Source organism: Protomyctophum bolini (assembly GCF_963924005.1).
Source record: "Protomyctophum bolini genome assembly, chromosome: 3".
Classification (NCBI taxonomy): domain Eukaryota; kingdom Metazoa; phylum Chordata; class Actinopteri; order Myctophiformes; family Myctophidae; genus Protomyctophum; species Protomyctophum bolini.
The window spans coordinates 12,849,595-12,863,423 of NC_137864.1; the positions used below are offsets into that span (position 1 = coordinate 12,849,595).

At 41.9% G+C, this 13,829-nt stretch overlaps 1 protein-coding gene across 1 annotated transcript in view; it reads left to right on the forward strand.

The window, feature by feature from the left end:
* Positions 1–2,508: 2,508 nt before the first annotated feature.
* LOC308312950 (adhesion G protein-coupled receptor L3-like) overlaps positions 2,509–13,829 on the forward strand; it is a 204,015-nt gene continuing 192,694 nt past the window's right edge. The window contains 1 exon segment of the mRNA XM_080759759.1: positions 2,509–3,051. The gene's annotated coding sequence lies outside the window, so the exon portion shown is untranslated.

The following is a 13,829-nucleotide window of genomic DNA, read 5'->3' on the forward strand; positions in this document are numbered from 1 at the left end:
AATGATATTGTTGATTCTATTCATCCAAGTCGGGACACAATTGATTGATTGCTTGCTTGATTGATTGATCGATCATTAAAATAAAGGCGCTCTGAAACTACATCTGATTCTGAACACTTAACTTATGTGGTTAGATGGGTATAGGCTGCAAACTCAACATTTCCAAGTGGGCCCTGATCCAGAAAAGGTTGGGAACACTTTTGCTACTAGAACAAACCTTAACTTCAAAGCCTGTGTGTGTGTGTGTGTGTGTGTGTGTGTGTGTGTGTGTGTGTGTGTGTGTGTGTGTGTGTGTGTGTGTGTGTGTGAATCATTACATTTAACAAAATAATGTGTGTTGACACAACAAACTAACTTACCCATGATTTCCATCTTGACCCTTAATCCTTCTTGTTCACCGTCTGTATTTGAGACCTATAGCATTAAAATAATTAAAACACATTCCATACATTAATTTGGACTTACATTTGTAGTTTATTTAACTGACAACATAGAAAGCAATATAACACCAATTCTAATTCCCCACCACAATCATCAATAATTGATGGCAGAATAGAATGCAGTATGCTGTAGCTATAGTGAAACAGTTTGAGCTAGTGAAGCTTTTGAAACTGTCTTTTCATCTTGTCATTGATTGATTGATTAATTAATTATTTAATTGTGTCTGTGTGTGTGTGTGTGTGTGTGTGTGTGTGTGTGTGTGAGAGAGAGAGTGTGTGAGTGTGTGTGGTACATATCTGTCAAAAGGTAATACAAGTATAGTAAGCTTATTTCCATAGATAGGCCTGGCCTATACACTGGATGCATCAGTGGTGCAAATGTGTAAACTGAGTGCCATCATGTGTTTTTGATTCACACACACAACTGTTGGTATAGGGCCATATTACTCTATGGTAGGGCCCCTATTACTCTATGGTAGGGCCCCCAGCCCAGCAACACAGTGAAACGACCATGTTTGTTTTCAAGCGCCTTGGATGACACAGCTAATGCTCTTAGTTTAATTCTCCTCCGAACGGATTTAAAGCAGTGACGTTAATTACCGCCGACGCGACCATTTTGACTGGAGTGAGTGCAGCTGTGTCAAATCATAGAGCAACGAACGGCTGATTTGATCTACAAAATGATTGGCTAAAATGAAAACGACCAATCGAAAAATGTAGGCTATTAAATGAGTGTGCCCATACCCATTAATTATAAATAACTGGGGTAATTTAATAGCCAGTGTGTAGGCCTAAATATGCATGCAGACTTGCAGAGTATAGCATAGTAAGTGTCTGCTGAGACTGAAACTTATTGCAGTTTAGTAATAAACTAAAAGTAGTAGGCTACCCGGTATAATCGACTGGCTGCTGGCATTTAAATCGAGGGTATACAACTACTGGCGATGATTATTTATAAAACATGAAGCTGTCGACTTAAAGAAAAATACTAAATAGCCTGTTTACATTGGAAAATATATAGGCTAAAGGGTCTACGCCGACATGAAGTGTTTTGTTATTAAAGCCTCTGATATAGTTTAACCTCTACATCTCACCTTCCCTTCTGCACCGCTGAGCTATCATCAACAGGTCTCCTCTCCGCTCAACTCCAAGGAGGAGAATCTATCGCCCACATATCTGGCAGCAAGTGCCAGCAACAGTAGCCTAATTAATTATACTACATTTACAAATGAAACATCTTGCCAGTTCCCCTGGGGTGTCTAATAAAAAGCTTTAGTTAAACATCTCGACATGTCAAAAGAGGAAACAAACAATACTGAACGCTGATTTTACTCTAGCCTATTCCAAATCCATCGCCAGCCTGAGTCGAAGCAATGCGCATGTCTCTCCTCTCTCTCTCTCTCTCTCTCTCTCTCCCCCATCTACCCCTTTCCAGCCCCTTTCACTCTCTCTCTATCTCTCTCTCTCTCTCTCGCTAAAAAAACAGGTTGTTTCTATCACTCGCACCTGCTGTTCATATAATCACAATATTCCCGTTTTCAAAAGTCTGTCAAAAAGGCATGCTTTGTCTATTATGTATTTATGTTAATATGCTATGTTATAATATAACATAGCATATTAACATAAATACATAATAGACAAAGCATGCCTTTATGCCTTTATATATATATATATATATATATATATATATATATATATATATATATATATATATATATATATATATATATGTGTGTTATATATCTCTGTATACCCCTAACATAGCTGTGTCCTGACATTTCTCTTCACCCCTTTAATAACCCCCCATTTCGATCCATATACGGCAGATGGAGCCCTAGTCCACAGATTTAGGAAAAGATCCAGTTCCTTGTTTTCCACCGAATCCACGCTCTCTCTCTCTCTCTCTCTCTCTCTCTCTCTCTCTCTCTCTCTCTCTCTCTCTCTCTCTCTCTCTCTCTCTCTCTCCCGTTCCCTCTGCATCCTGAGGCAGGATCAGGAAGCAATCCGAAACATCAGCCAGCCCGCATACATGCAACGATGCAGCCGAGCATCCACCACCACCACCACCACCACCTCTGAATTGCTTTCCCATCTCTGACCCGTCCGTCACTGTCCAGCGTGTCCTCTGCACTGTGTGCGTGGATTTTAGAAGTCACTGGGGACACTGACAGTAGAGAGAGAGAGAGACGCCTCTCTGTCCGCTACAGCTACTCTATTGGACTTGTATTCGGACGGACCTCTCTTCTTGCCACTGTGTGTGTCAGTGTGTGTGTGTGACTACATGTGTGTTTGAGCAGTGATCAGGATACTAAGCACGCAGCGATTGGTTTACCATTAGCTTTATTCCGACGCGCGGCGGAGTCGTTCGGTGGCGGTTGGTTGGTTGGTTGTGCAGATTTCTTCACATGCAGCACGAAGATTAACGGTCCTAAAATATTATCAACTTCGAGTCTTGGTTAATTGGAAAAAAGCAATTCCGTGCATTCATTTGATTGGGACATATCTTATATCGTGTACTGTGGACTGGACTGTATAAGACCAGACGAACGCTATTCACGAGCCACTGCACTGGATGTGTGTATGCGACTGTTGCTGCTACCTGTGATTTGTGGTAAGAATATTTCCCCCCCCTTTCTTTCCTTATAAACGGATCTATTAGCGTCATTTGTCAATATCGGATTCCCTCCACAGACTTGCTGTGTGTGTGTGTGTGTGTGTGTGTGTGTGTGTGTGTGTGTGCGCGCGCGCGCGTACATGTGCTGTGTTGGTATGGGGCAGCAGTGCACTAGCGTTGGTTCCCACGGATGCCCATGAGAATTTGGTCTGAGATGATTATAATTTTAGGGGCGGAAATGTTGCCGTTTTAAATGAGATGGTTAAGAGAAGGCATGGTTCCAGTTCCAGGCAGCGTACTGTTACTGTACGGAGGATGTTCCAGTGACTTAAAGGCGGACTGAATGGGCGTCGCTCGCTGTGAGGTGTCGGTTTAGGCAAAGTAGAGAATAAAACGCCTACTCCCTCCCTGGCTAACAGTCAGTGTGATGTGATGATGGCGTTAGGCTATTTTATCAATTATATCCCCAGGCAAGGTGAAGTCAACTGCTGTTGTAGGGCTACTGTAAAATAGAATAGCCGCCCTTACACAACATTTATCAGCATCACTGCGGGTATACGATCCCATCATTCCCATGGTCCATGATTTATGATCCAAGTGTTTTATATTTTTAAGAGCCTGTCATTGGTCGGACTATACGTTTTTTAGGCGAATGATGGAATGCGGTTACTAGGCTATAACATGTCGGTTTGTCAACCGAACCGCAGCCTAGCTGCTCTCATCAATGATCAACGTGTTGTCGAACCGAACACCCCCTGTCTGTCTGTCCAAATAGCTACAGCCACTCTGCGTGCGCCGTATACGTGCACGTCTAGGCCAGTGCGTTCCAGGATACGTCAATCATGCGGACGAGTAAAATCTATCTGCTTTTTATTTACAGTCAGCAGGAGGACAGCCATCCTGGATTATTTACAAATGACCTTGAATGAATGGAAGAGGCTAGAGTGTGAGATACAACAACTACCAGGAACACAATCTCTTCATATTGACCCGAAATGAAAATAAACCCCAATACAATGAAGCTAACACAACTGGGTTATAGAGGTGAACCCTCTTTCATCAGGCCTTTGTTTAGGAGGTAGGGGGTGCAGTGACAGTCACATAATTAAGATTTGGTGTCTCCATAGCCTATACTGCTGGTGAGCAAGTTATGTGTCTACTGTCTGTCTCATAGATTGTGGAGCTCTTTGCTGCTGCCATAATGGTCACTCAATGCTATATGGCAGTGGTTCACAAAGTGGGGTCAGGGGACCCCCAGGGGTCCTTGAGGGAGTTCCAGGGGGTCCCCAATTCCCCATGCAGCTAAATGATAGTTTGGAACCAAATGGACCCTTATGGGTCTGTAACTTGTGTAGCGTGTACAAATGGAACCAAATGGACCCGTTTCAGAGTTAAATTAACATTTTACAATATAAATGGGGGTCCCAGAAATAGAAATGCCATTAAATGGGGGTCTGTAGAGTAATATGCATGTCAAACTGGGGGTCCTTGAAATGTAATGGGTTGAGAATCACTGGCCCATGGCATATCTTTTCTAATGGGGGTCCGTGGGCTAATTAGTGTCAATTTGGGGGTCCTTCTTGACATGAAAAAGTGTGGGAACCACTGCTATATGGACTATGCTGTTTGGACCACTGACAATTTTCTCTGCACAATATATTGCCTATAAGGCTATTTGTGCTGAATGATATGATTGCTATATTGTTATAGGCTTATGGTTGAGATACCAAAGGTATCTATAGTTTGAGACCAGGTGAGGTTGACGATACGTCGACTGATCTGCCGGTGCGGCGGTGCCGTATAGCTATAAGAGTGTAAGGATCTCACAGAGCATGTGGGAGGATGTTCAATATGGCCAGTTTCCCATATGCCTACCCTTGACAGTCTGCCAAAGATTTTCACTTCGAAATTGTACTAGACTGCCATTTTTGGCAGCATCTGTTAAAGTATCAGTCCCCCCCGGAGATGTAGATCAGACAAATGTCATTTATAGTACATGCTGATGATAAAAATCCTTCCTTTGGCTGTATTATGTTTGTATTTCAATTAGCCTACCATTTCCATTTTTCCAAGTTTTTTTTTGTTGTAATCCAAGCTCTGCACTTTTGCTTTGGATGTATACAGTTCTTCTTGATTTGGCAATCTTCCCCCATGGAAAGAGACAGGACCTATTCGCAAATATTGAGTCTTAGGTGTATCAAAGATCACCCAGGGTCACATTCAATAACAACACCCATGCAGTCCCAGCTGACCTGAGGCCATAAAGATGCGACAGCAGCAAAGCAAGCAATCTGCTGTCTGTAGGTCTATCTCTCTTCCCTGAATAAGGCCACCAAATCATCTCACTTGTTGTGCTGTCATCATGAAACACAATAGAGAGGCCAGACTATTATATGAATCAGACTGTTAAGGCTAATTTGGATTGGCCTGTCACTCTTACCTAATACCAATAGAGGCAAGCGCTCATAGTAGGAAACTGAATTTATACAATGATGTGTTTATAGCCTCAACAACACTATAACCCGGTGATCAAAGCTGGCCTGCTTTGTGAGCTGACAGTCTCAGCAAATGGAACTAAACGAATAATGCCATTCAGTTGAGCTGTCTCAATAACAGAGGATGAATATGGCCTTATCATATGAGAAGCACTTCAAAGTGACAGAGAAACCCCTAAAGATGACACACAGGCACCCAACACTTTATAATTGTACGCACACACACACACACGCATGTGCACGGTCTCACACACACACACACACACACACACACACACACACACACACACACACACACACACACACACACACACACACACACACACACACACACACACACACACACACACACACAGCCCTATGCCTTGAGTTTGGAACTACCAAACTACCCTGCCTCTTTCACTTGTGTACCTGTGCATGGCAGCTTTCATCTTGAATTCATACTCTCAAAATAATATTCCAAACAAGCCTATAGTCGTTTTATTTTTTCAAATGCAAAAGGTTTGTTTTGAACATAGATTTATATTCACAGGCTCTATTACAGAGTTCATAGATGACTGAGAGAATAGACTGGCCAGATGAAGACATGAAGTCCAAGATCCACATGGCAACCACATCATTTATTAGACCACTGTCTGGTTTAATTATAATAGTGGCGCTGCTTATTCGTTTACATTTGTATCATTGATTGAAGTTGGCTTTTAATACAGACATGTAAAAATCACTGCTGACTCCAGTGAACCGGGCTGCAAGAGTGATTAGTAAAAAATAAAATAAAATCTTGTACAGTTCATTCCATCAGCACGGAACCTTTAAGAGCGGATTTCCCCAGTTTAATCTTAACAAGAGGTGAATAGCCTCGGTTCCAGTATGGTGATTAATTAATTTGTAGTGAAATTGTAAGGCACGCTAATATGAAAAGCCTTTAGGAGAGCCATGCAAAATGAACAGAAATTAATGTTGATGGCCTATTGACGGTGAAAATATAAATCAGTGTTGTCACACAGCGTAATGCTTAAAGCGATGTTAAACTTTGGTATAACCATTGGTTGTATACAGTAGCTCCCTGGCCATGATGTACTGTACTCTAAGTCCAGTTATTGTTGATCATCCATCTTTTGCTTCTGCTCTGTGAGCGAGAAACCAGAAGTTGGAATTCCAGTCATTCTAATGGATGGCAAAAACTATCTTTAGCACATAAACATACACGAACAAAGCAGATTCTGCCAAAATATAAATAAAACGAGGCCTGGTATATAATTCTTAAAGCATATTTCACCAAAGACAATGGTGGCACAGCTCTGCTAAATTGCATTATTCCGATATTGGTGAACTATTGATTGTTATTGTACTAGTGCAGTATAACATGAATACAGCATAGAGCGTAGGCCTATTGTCACTGTCACAAATTGTTTCATCTTTGCTTTTGTTTTGCTTTGTAAAATATACTGTGATATTGAGACCCATTTTGCCATGCAGTGAACAGAATAAACCTGTTGGTTATAAAGACAAGAACAATGTCAGCCTACCATCGACTTAAAATATAGCAATTACCTTTCAGTGAACTCTATCTTAAATCTAATGCACTGGCTGGTCACATTCGTAGCCTCAGTCTATGGGCTATAGGCCTAGGGGAGCATTATATGGTAAAGAAAATTATTCTGTGATTATTTTTACAGAAATGTAGACCTTTTTCAGTGTGATTCACCATGTGAATGATAATCACGGTTTTCATTTTGTGACATCTGTTATGGGTTTTCCCCCTGGACATTCTGGAGAAGAAGATGTGTGGGCATCTCTTCAACACTACTGTAATTAATTTAACGGTTTAATTTATAGCGGTTTTGTCACCTTTAGCAAAAATTGCATCTTCTGCTATTCAGATTTTGCAGTTGACCAGATCATATTATTTCAATTAATTGTTCAGCCCTAACTCTCACATTGTCCCACAATGAGTTACAATTTCTGCTTAATTCAATCAAAAGCCATCCCCGCCTCTTTCCCTGGAACTGAAATAATGAGGCCAGAGTCCTTGGCTAGCATCTTCATCTATACCTAAAGCACCCGGTCATGTGTTAAGACATCTATCTTCCTCCCTCCCCACCCTTTCCTTCCCTCAAAAAGAGTAACAGTGGCTCTTCACATTTTCTGCTGTCGTCTGGAGCTATCAGCTCTATTCACCTCTGCCTTAACGTGTGAAAATCGCTCCTGATACCATTCAGCACTATTACAGGGGCTGTCCATGTGATGGGCCTTTGGAGTTACTTTGCTACCTGATTAGAAATGTGGGCCTGCACTAGACTAGATGACAGGCTGTCAGATCTCTGACATCGGCAGTACTCCTGTGTGGCCATGCCGAGAACAGATCTCCGAAGTAAGACGTCTTATTCCACTGTTTCCCAAACAGTGAGTCGGTGACCCATTTGTGGGTCACAGACTTGAGAAAAAAATATCCCATTTTCTTTTACCTGCAGTTGAAAGAAATATTTTAAAAGATTTAGTATTTTAAATATATTATTTTTAAATACTTTTATACATTTTAAAACAACCGAACAACCAAATCTAAGAAATTCCACGAATATAAATTATAATAATAATTAAGTAGTGAAAATAGCTGATCTACAAGTTCACAACGTGGTGTGAAGTGACGCGTTGTTTTTACTAGTTTGGGTCCCGGGCAAACATCTTATCTCTCTTTTGGCTCACAGGCTACACAGTTTGAGAACCACTGTATTATTCGGTCTAGAATCGTTAGAAGGGATTCTGTGTTCTTCTAATGAACAATTATTTGTCTGTATTTTTGTGCTGGATGGACATTGGACAACTGTTGATCATGGCATTACTGTATGTGTCCATTTGGTCCATTTTCACCACTCGACACCCACGTGTATGGATTTTTACTGTGTGTTGTTAATTGGGCTAAGGATGTTCAGCATTGCAAGCGATACTCGTTGTACTCATGTGTGAATATTGTTGCATAATTGCTCTGCTTTGTTACACAATGGTCCATTTTGGACTTAGACTGTTATTCGTCTATGGTACTCTGTATTCCACACATACATTTTTGAGTAGTATACTGTACAGAACCCCAAAATGGGTTCCCGGCCTGATGGGGAAAAAAACACTACAGATCAGCTTACGGAATTAATTCTGTACTGACCATATATGGAGCATGTCTTGAGTGTACAGGGTTTGATGAGGTCAGATGAGGTCTGGCCATATATGGATCGTGGCTTGAGTGTACAGGGTTTGATGAGGTCAGATCAACATATGGAATGTCAGAGCAGGTCAGCTCCATATGGAAATCTAAGGGTGGCAACGGGGGCAGTGTCTTGAGTGTACAGGGTTTGATGAGGGCCCTGTTGAGAATTCAATATTTTTTTCTGGCTGCCGGGTGCGGCTGCACTACTAACTTTGGGGTGGGTCCGTCTAGAGTTTGAATGGACAGGTATCAGTCAAAATGTCTCCCTTCTGTGCTCATGGAATGTCAGAACAGGTCAGCTCCATATATGTAGATCTAAGGGTTTGAGGTGAGGAGAGTTGGTGGCCGGCACCATATACAGTATGCAGATCTAGGACGGTGATGATCCAGTCTTCTCCATGTATGGCTATCCAAGAGTTGATGGCAGTTTTCTTCTTTGAAAAATCATCGTGATTCATGATCACAAGTTGTTATCCAGACAGAGCCAGAGTAGAAGAGGAGCAACTCCTTCTAATCAACAAAGCCCTTCTCTCCCTACTTCTCCTCAGCGCCCTTCACCTTCCTATGCACCACTCAGAGCTATAACCACTCAGTACACACACACACACGCACGCACACACACACACACACACACACACACACACACACACACACACACACACACACACACACACACACACACACACACACACACACACACACACACACAAACACATGTGTGCAGTGCACACACGCTCAGACACAAACACATGTGTGCACACACGCTCAGACACTGAGTGGACAGCTATACTCCACATAAATTACCATCTCGCACATAAACACATGGATACATGCTATATGCACATGCACACACAACAGGGTCACATGGAGATATAACACACACACACACACACACACACACACACACACACACACAGTCACACACACTCAGAAGCCTGCAGCTGCACTTTCAGTGACACACAGACACAGTCTCATTAGGGAAGTGAATAGAGAATCAGTGTACAAGGCCAGGGTGATTGTGAAGAGCTCACTCAAAGGTCTGCCGATTATTTTGGTCTTTGCAGGAAATCATTTACAATAGCACCCCTCCTCCTCCTCCCGTCTGTCACTCGCCACTGCACTCAGTTTAAACATTGTGTTAGTGTGTGTTGTGTATGTGTGGTGCAGGAGTGAGTGTGGGCACACATGCATGTTGACGCAGAAACCTTGTATCTCCATCCATTTCATATTTAAGCATTACCGGGGAGGCGGTGGCTCAGGGGTGGAGTGGCCGGATGGTAACCGGCGACCGCAAGGTTGCAAGTTCAAACCCGGGCTCCTCCAGAGTTAGTGTCGAAGCACAATCTATGTAAAGCGCCTTGGATAAAGGCGCTACTTTAGCTATTGAAAAATATAAGCTCATAGCGCAGCACCGAGTGCAGTGCTACGAGCTTGTAGGTCTGCTATTTTTGAAAGTTTGTGAGAATATTTTTGAAAAAATCCTAATCCTTATTCTTATCCTAATTCAGAGCGAACGTTTTTAACTCAAATCTTTGCTGTCATTATTTAGAAGACATTTTGTAGAATCTGGTCTCAGTCCTAAATGGGTTAAAATCATTATTCTCAATTGATGCTCTTTTATACTTTGTCGTATGAAAGGGTCAAGCAAAAGTAGTGAAAATTAAAGGTCTACAAGGTCTCGTCAACGTGTTGCGATAGTTTACAGATGAAAATAATTAATTAATTGATTAATTATTACTATTGGATCCATTGGAACACATGACATTCTTTCCATGTCCTCTGAAAAGTAACTGTTTTGGACATACAAGGTTTCCCGACAGCGACGATAAGGGACTCTCCAGTCTGAGACCACAGTATTGGGGGGATAATTTTTAATGTTTGGTTTTGTTTGTGCGTGGTTGACTCTATAGCTCTCTCTCTCACTTGTTTAGAGAACACGGCGCTGGGAAATGAGTCATACACAATGTGATGCAACACAGTGGAGCAGATTTGAATTATGGCACGATGAACAATGAGGTCATTGCAGGGCTTGAGGCATAAATCTCTCAGTGCCACAACACGGCGTTTCTTATCAATGGAGAAAACCATGCAGTGCAGGTCCCAAAGATGCAATATTGTTTATGGGATTGATTCAATGTCGTAAATATAGAGCTACGCCGCTTGACCTCAATAACAAGGGGAGTAACACAATGGAAAAGGCCAAGGGGAATTCTTGTTTAATTCCAACAGTATTATTTATCACATAGTGCTGCACAATTAATCGAATAACGATTGCGATCTAGAATCGGACACCTATGCAATCTCATTTCTAAATTTGAGCAAGAATTATCTAGTACTAGAAGGATGTCCAATTAATTTAATTACTCTTATGTTTTTGCCACAAGAGAGAGACTTTAAGAGAGCTCCAGGTGCCACATTTTGAATGTAGCAATGTTCAGCAACTACAGACTATAAAGACTAATAAATATCTTTACAGAAAATACATTTAATCGTGATCTCAATTCTCGTGGAGGAAAATCGAGATTCACATCTGAGCAAGAATCGTGCAGCACAATTATCACACTTACTTTACATTTCGATTGGAACCGAATAGCACACAAACGGAAAGATCTTTTTTGTAAACTTTTTTGAATGAATGGCACGGTAAAGGTGGTTGCACACTGGACGCATTTTGGAAAAAACACTGGAAAAACGGAGCTAAAAATCCGAAAACGCGTCCAGTGTGCAGGGACCTTAAAAGTATGACAGATTAAATAGTTTTTTTGCGCTCCATGCTCCATCAGAATGTTCACATGCATGCCTTTTATGTCAAAGCGCTGCATCTGTTGAGACTTTCCATATCTTTCCCTTCTTCAGCACATTGTCCCCAATCAGCCGTCTGCTGTAATAGTATCATCCCAGGCCTCCTCTTAAATTTCCTGCTTACTGGGCTTTTACTTTAACTGCATTACATACATCTTCCACTATCTGTCCATCTGGCTTCTTTCAGCATAAACCAAAGCTGAAAGATCCTGTACTAAATGCTTTGATATGGCCAGTCATTTGATCGCAAATGAGGAGGAAAAAAAACCCAACTCTGATATAATCTAATTAATCTTGCCTGTTCAATTGCACAGCTGTGATCTTGATTGATCTCGAATGGTGTTTTCATTTCAGGAGTGATACATGTGCCAGGGACGTATTGATTCAAAAGCACATTGACGCAGCATGGTAGGCTTAAAGAAGCAGGCTGAACATGACTGCATGCTCTCTCTCTCTCTGCTCTATGAAACAAAGATACTGCCAGATGTGAAGATCAATGATTTGATCATTTTGGCCTCACATCATTTGAACTGTTTTTTCCCCCCGTGCTTCTGGAGTTGATTAGTAGCGCCAGACGTATCAAGCGTCCTCCAGCCAATTGTATTTCCTGTTTGCCCCCCCCCCTCCCCCCGAGTATTTTGGTTTGTAATGGTATCTGCACTTCATGCTATTCAGTAAGGCGATGTGGAAGCAAGCACAGGGATTTTTTTGTGCAGAGTTTTCAGCTGGAGGATTACTCTACATGGAAATTGTGAGATTAATTTAAAACACAAACATAAACGCCACCTATATCAACATGTTTGTATTCCAGTTGGTATTACAACAAGATCAACCAGATCCCACACACTTTATATTTTAGTCTGGATTATTTACTAGAACGGTTAGTTCCCAACCTTTTCTGGCTCACTTGAAAATCTTGAAAGTGTCCACCTGACCATGTTAATTTCCTTAGCATGTTTACTTTAATGATTATTCATTCAGTTGATTGTGTTTCGGCTTGGATCAATGTACACTAGAGTAGCATACTTAAGTTGGTTTATATTAATGTTATTAGTGTCTCACAGCCCTGAATCGTTGTCGTAGTAGACATATTTTGCCTTCCTGCTAGTAGAACTATTGCCTCAAAATAGTTCTACTACGTACATCCAGTTGTATTTGCCAGATGACACCATAACCTAATTTGTTAACCTACTACTACATTATCACGAAGGATTCCAAGTAATGCAGGGCTTTTGGCTATCTCCATCCACTTTATAGATCATCCCAAAGGGAACACACCTTCTCACACAAGACAAATCTAATCCAAAACGGTATAGAGCTGAGCTGAGCCCACTATAGATTTGACAAACAACTGGTCAGTCACAATGTGATCATCCCTCGGTGGCGTTGGGATCAAGATAATCATCCGTTTTAGCCAAATATTGCTTTAAAAAAGGCCTCTGCAATCCGTAACTACAGGTTGGCACTGGAAAACACTTTAACCCTGACTTCCCAAAATAACAGATCTACAAGCTCACAATGCTTCACGCTCTGACACATTTTGAACTTCGGCTAAAATGATTTAGATTTGTTGTTATATTGGAAATACACTCTGTTGACCAATGGTCGATTCCCCTCGCAGTGATTGGTAGTTATCTCTTCTCGGAGAGACCTGAATTTATTTGCGGGGCAGTTGGTGGGCTGAAAAACCGATGAAGGCCATTACATGCATTATTACATGTATTGTCATGCATCAGCTTTTCAATAAAATCATGTCACTATCCATGGAGGTTGCGAAGCTGCGCGACAGTGTTTACCGTGCTGTAGCGTGAGGGATGAGTGTCACTATGGCCTACGGGCCCACAGTAATCACTTACACGGACCAAGTGTCTGTTCTCTAACTGTGCGAGAAATGGTCCATGTGTACCCCGCGTACAGCGGTGACGGCCGTTCTGAATGCTCTGATTGGTTCCCTCCAAGACTGTGTATGTGTGATAGATGAGACGGCATCCATCACACGTGTCACGGCGAGAGAGCGAGCGCAAATTGGACCGGGACCCGTACCACGACGTCTTACCGTAAGGGTGTATTGGAAGCGAGACTTTGATGAATTATGCTGCGTATCCATAACACGATCTTTGTGTTAAAGCCTAGTCTGGCAATTACTGTACACTGTTTTTATGCATGAAGTGATGTGGGCCACATGGATGCATGTGTGAGGGCGACCGTGTGTGGAAGCGCACTGTCCCCGCTCATTGTCCCAGGGTTGTGTACAGTTCAGCGATTCACAATAGTTG